Here is a 6000-nt window from a genome sequence, read left to right as displayed (position 1 = left end):
ATTAAGGAATTTAAAAGGACTATTACCAAGTGTGTGTATATATTCTAACACTAAGCATATATAAATATATATCTTTTAGGAAACATAAATATTATAAAACAAGGCAGACGAGGCTATTCTTCTACGTATGACATAGAGGCATTAATGGCGGGAGAAAATTCAGTCAGTTCTCTCGTAACAAAAAAATACGATGTTAGTATCTGCATGTAACAAATGACAATACTGTATATCCGTCTGCTATTTCTTATCATCACTGAAGGAGGTCTTGAGTGCATTAGTAATGAAAAGACATTATTTCCCATCATAATGCAAACAATCTATTTTCACTAGCATAAAAACAAAACACCATGCGTAAACAGGGCAATATCGCTCTTGTTTCTTTTTGTAGGTAAGGAAATGCCTGATGGTTGTGTTAGAAGCCTGACCTTCTAAAAATATGGGATTACTAAACAGCATGGCAAAGTAAATCCTGGGATTAATTCAGCAATGGAGTTTGGACCAAAACAATTCAAATTACAGGGTTTAAATAGGAAGCACAGGAATTACTTTTACTTAAATTATGCAACCAAGTCATCTGCTGGAAGAAAACTAAAGGAAATAGGAAAAAAGAGATAAAATAGGAGACAAGGGAGATAAAGAATACAATCTCAATTCATTACCTTACTTGCTTGTTCTTGGGGAAATAAATGTACCCTTATTTTTTTATCTCTTGTACTCCATGTGAGGTCATGACATCAATACTAACGTAAAGTCAACATGTTTTTTTTCTTCTTTACCAAGGGAGAAATTTTTTTTTGCCATGGGTCTCAATTTCCTAGTTGTGAACGTGGGACTTAGACCAGTGAATTAACATGAATGTGTTTTAGTTGGTTTGCATATTCTATTGCTTTAAAAGAAACACCACATTCTAAGCCTGACTTAACATAAAACATAAGCATAAGGTTTGCGGTTACCCTTCAAGTTATAAACTCAAACCATAGCAGCTAATAGCAAGGCAGAATCATTCTGCAAAGAAGTGCAAAAGCATCAGAAATTGGTATTTATGGACATGCAGGATATCACCATAATGCTTGCATTTCACGCCACTGTATGCAAAAGGATGAAACTCACCACACGTCCTGGCATCCCAAGGCCACCTTTGTCTCCCTGATAATTAATGCAAATCACATGGTGGTTTAAAATGGATTTTCTAGTTATTCTTTAGCAATTATTTTTGCTACTAAGGTGCAGCGATGTATTCGCAAATCAGTGGAGAAGAACGTTATCCTTCGATTATTACACAGTCATGAACACTGATGATAAAGACCATTATAGGGTAAACAAGCAGTAGCTTATATTGATGGAGATATATAAAAAATAGCAAAAACGTCAGCTGCTACAACATGCTGTTTAGGTGCTGCAGCATTTCTAAATAGTGTTCATAGGACTGATTCTTGCACACTACAAGTCCTCCTTACGAATATAAAACGGTAATAGCTAACATGTTGATTTCAGGATGTTGTTACTCACGAACACGAATCTGGCTTATCATCAGACTTAGCTTGTAAGATATGTATAAAAAGTTGCATGTGATTGATAATGATAATAGCCAAAGCAACCCACAGTGTTTCAAGATGATCTCTTTGAAGGTACCACTGCAGTTCACAAACATCTGGACAACTTTGCATTCAGCTTCCAAAAAAAGCATCACATGGCACTAATGATTTCCTGGTTTTTTTGTTTCTCTTTCCTCTTTTAAACACCAATACACGCAGTTTGAAGTCATGAACATTTCAAAGGCATTTTGCATTTTATGTGTGTTTCCTTTTAAGAACGACCTTCTCCCATTGGGACCACTGCTGACATGACAGGCAACTTGATGCAGAGGCGCCAAATTGTGGTAACTGTAATGGGTTTCCCTTTCCCATAAAATCTTTCAAAATCCTTCACGTTTAATAGCGAAAGTTACAAGCTTATAAAAGTCAAATGGTACCTCACCCCTCGCAAAAATTACTGAAACTTGTGGGTTACTTAAGGATAAGGGCTAAGAGAAAAGAATAAAGACAAGTAGGAAGGCTACGGGTATTTTGAGATATCCTGAAACACTTTGTAAACAATGACAAACACTAAACACTGCAATAACAGAAGTTATTACCCTTTGCCTCCAATAACTTGTGAACCTCATGATGTTAAGTGTTACACCCAAGACTAAAATAAATTAATAAAGGATACAGCGGGTACAGTAGAGCTTAATATGCAGGTCACATCTAAAGTGATATTATGTGACTAAAGCTTATCGATTGTTAATGGTCTCTGAGATCACAACCTGTGCACAGGTAATATGGTAAAGAATATTTTTCTCACCTGATGTCAGTCACTCTATTGAGAGCCATTTGGTTAACTCAATCACTTACGTAATTTGAGATACTAAATTAGTGGTTATGTGTAAAAACTAATTCTGGTGTCTTTTACAATTTATCTTGTCATGATAGCAGTAGAGCGGTCCAATCAGTAGAAGAAACATTTTATCCACTGCCAAGTTGATAACACCACTTTTCAAACTTTGTCCTAGTATCATATTTTAAACCTATTGAATATTTGTAGTGATTCAACGGCTACATTCTAAAGTCACATTTGCAAATTTAAGAAAAAGGCAATTCTGGTCACCATGGCAACAATGAAATGGTCCAATCAGCAGAAATAGTACATTGGTTGCTATAGTGATAAAACCACTTTCAAGTAGACAACATTTCTTTAGATAACCCCTAATAGGTCAACTTATTTTTAAATGCTTGTCAGCTTATCTTTTGCATAACTTTTTAATGTTGCTGTAATACATTTGCATTTAAATAACAAAATATAATTCCATAACATATTCCTGTATGAAAAAGTGGAATAACTTAAGAAAAACATCTTTGACCAAATTAAACTAAAATTTACATGGAGGTTTATACTAATCACTTAGCAAAACCAAGGCAACCAAATTGCTACGTGCAAAGTATTTTAAGAAAAAAAAATATATGCGAGTATCATTTGTCTACACATTTTTCCAGCCCACAGCCTTGTTTAGGATACCTAGTAGCATATAATTAAAGTAAGATGTAATCTGTACTGCCTTAACTGTACATAATTACATGCAAGCATTGATTCTTTGAAAATGATATATAGAAATGCTGAACACCATTGTTGGGAGTGGGAGTTAACCACATGAGAAAGGAGAAAGTGGTGGACAATTGCAATTTATGTCAGTTTCCACTTCCTTTATCAAAAAATGTTGCGTGCGTTTTGAAACAAATAGCCAATAAAGTTACCTACCGGAAGACCAGGTCGTCCACTAGGGCCCTGAAATGAAAAAAAAAACATTAAATGGCTAGAAGAACTATGTCCTTTGGACTGGCTCAATGAATTGCAAACAAAACCCCCAACAATGTCCCAGAAAGCAATGTATTTTAATATGGGAGCACAATAAATGCCAGAATTAACAGTACCACTATAATATATATATATATATATATATATATATATATATATATATATATGGTGTTACTTGGGCAGCCACTGCGTTAATGTCGTCCTGCCCAACTGTACACAGACTGCTCGCTCCACTTTAAAAAAACGGTGTTCAAACACAAATTATTTTTCTATATTTGTTGAATGCTATTGTGCAGAAACTATTTTGCTGTCAGTGCAGTCGTAGATATTTATTTGAGATATTTATATTTCTCCTTATCATAAGTACCAGGGAGTCATTGTGTGGCATTCCAAGGGGCATAAATTAATGTCTATCTGGAAACTCATAACATGTATGTAGGTAATGCCATCGTTTCTGTACAAAGACAACAAAATGATGTAGATGTTGAAAAAGGGATACATACCAAAGCTATATGACATAATAGGTCAGTATCCTTCTCAAAATAATCTCAACTCTAACATATAATTGTACCCATTTATAACCGGTGATTTACTGGCTTATTTAATTATAGCTTCATTCAATATTTCCTACAGACTGTACTTTATGTTGAAATGATTGGCAGGCTAACTATCTGGAGCTTATCCCTTCCTACCCAACCCTTATATAAACCTGTTACCGACAGGAAGACACGAGAAATACAAGAACGGACGCCAGCTACTTACAGGAGGTCCTGAAAGAGAGGAAAAAAGAAAGAAAATTAAGAATTTGCAACTCACATAAATAAAAAAGCAACAACACAAAAAAATGACAGTGACTGTAGCTCAAATATCAACATTTTATTGGAATTAAGTACACATTTCTGCTTTGTAATACATATAAACTGATTGACATAGGCTGATCAGACTCGTTTTTAATCACTCAAAATGTTTACAGGGAATAGCCAAAGGGAAAATCTATGTTGTCCTGATTCTGGATTCTTGCACCCCAAGTATAGCAGATGCAAAATGTAGTTAATCTTGGCTTCTGAACCTTCCAAGCTTAATCGTGTGCGTCATATGCTTTAAAAGCCGCAAGGCCCATGTGGTGAAGAGATGTTAGGATAACATGTTCTTCTCCCTAATTAGAAACACAGCAAGCCTAAAGAACATATTCTTTCCATTGACACACTACAAACAGAAGCGGCCAGAACATGTTAATAATAGCGACACCAATTTTTCCTCTCATTGGCAGGAAGAATTTTTTTTATTTCCTGCAATTTAAGCATGAGGCCTGAGCTTTAATCTCCCATAACTCCATTGTAGCAAATGTTAATATTTGTAAGGAAAAAGGCAACTTTATACTCATGTAGGGAATAGAAGTAGTCTACAGTGTGTATGGCAAAGCCCAGTAAAACCACTTATAGTATAGTATAGTATAGTTCTCATTGGTTCACACTGAAAAAGTTGATTTTTGCCTTTAAGTCTACTCATTATGAGTTTTAGCTAATGAGTTATGTCACTAAACCTCCATGCAAACCTCTACAGTCACGAACAGATACTTGCTGCACATGGCTACGCTAACAACCAGGCTGACTCCCAGTTAACAAAACTCAGAGTTCCATGGGAGAAATGACAACATTAAGCATTGAGGCTCTATTCCAGACAGATGACACAGTAATAAAGCTGCTCCAAATGCCCTTGTTGAATATTCATGCATAGCAACACATATAAGGTATAGTTAGTGAGTAAATTCTTAGTATAATTTGTTACTCTAGACAATGCAAATAAAACACACAATAAAGCTTTAGATAGTAGAGTCCAGGGGGCAATTGCCTCCCTTGCCAGCCTCCCCCTGCAAGGCTCCATCAAGGTACCAGTGATCCGAAGGGCATTCACACAACATTTATCTTTCGGGAATGCGGCCTACATGTAGCAAGCAAGTAATTTTATGCAAGCAGCCGGTAAATCTACCACACAACTTAACAATTACACAACACTTTAACTATGGGTACATCATGATATGTGCACACATATACTTCCACTACAGGTAGTTCATCCTTCTAATTCTAGTCATTTATTATTGCAAACTAATTAGAGCTAAGGATCAAATTAGAAGTGCTTCTCAAAACCCAATGTATTTTCAATTACTCATTTGTGTGATGCGTACCTCCTAAGGGCACTTCTTTTGGAGGGACAGTACTACTGTGGGAACAACATCACTGCGTCTTTCCCACCGTGGTTGCCATTTTGTAAGTAATCTTCAATGTTTTGTTTGTATGGGGGTATCAGAATCCTTTACCATGCAGTCCCAATATCTTCCTAAGGAGGATGTTCTTGGTTGACATAGACTGTGAGGCCTGATATTAAACCGTTATTAAACTATTTAATGCTTTCATGATGAGAATAAATCTTATGGTATTTGGTTTAGAGTAAAGAAGGTATTTCTTATTATCTGAATTTGAAAGACCCAGCTAAGATTTGTTGTAGACCACATTGGTGTTTTTATCTAAAGAGATCCTTAAGGTCCAAGGTCCATATTTTTCCATGTTGGCCTAATAAAAGGTATCAATTTAAATTAAAGACTCCATGGTACATTTGAAGCCAACAATGCTTAACAGTTCCAAATTATTT

This window comes from Spea bombifrons, chromosome 11 (genome assembly GCF_027358695.1).
Source record: "Spea bombifrons isolate aSpeBom1 chromosome 11, aSpeBom1.2.pri, whole genome shotgun sequence".
Classification (NCBI taxonomy): domain Eukaryota; kingdom Metazoa; phylum Chordata; class Amphibia; order Anura; family Pelobatidae; genus Spea; species Spea bombifrons.
This window is presented reverse-complemented; position numbering follows the sequence as displayed.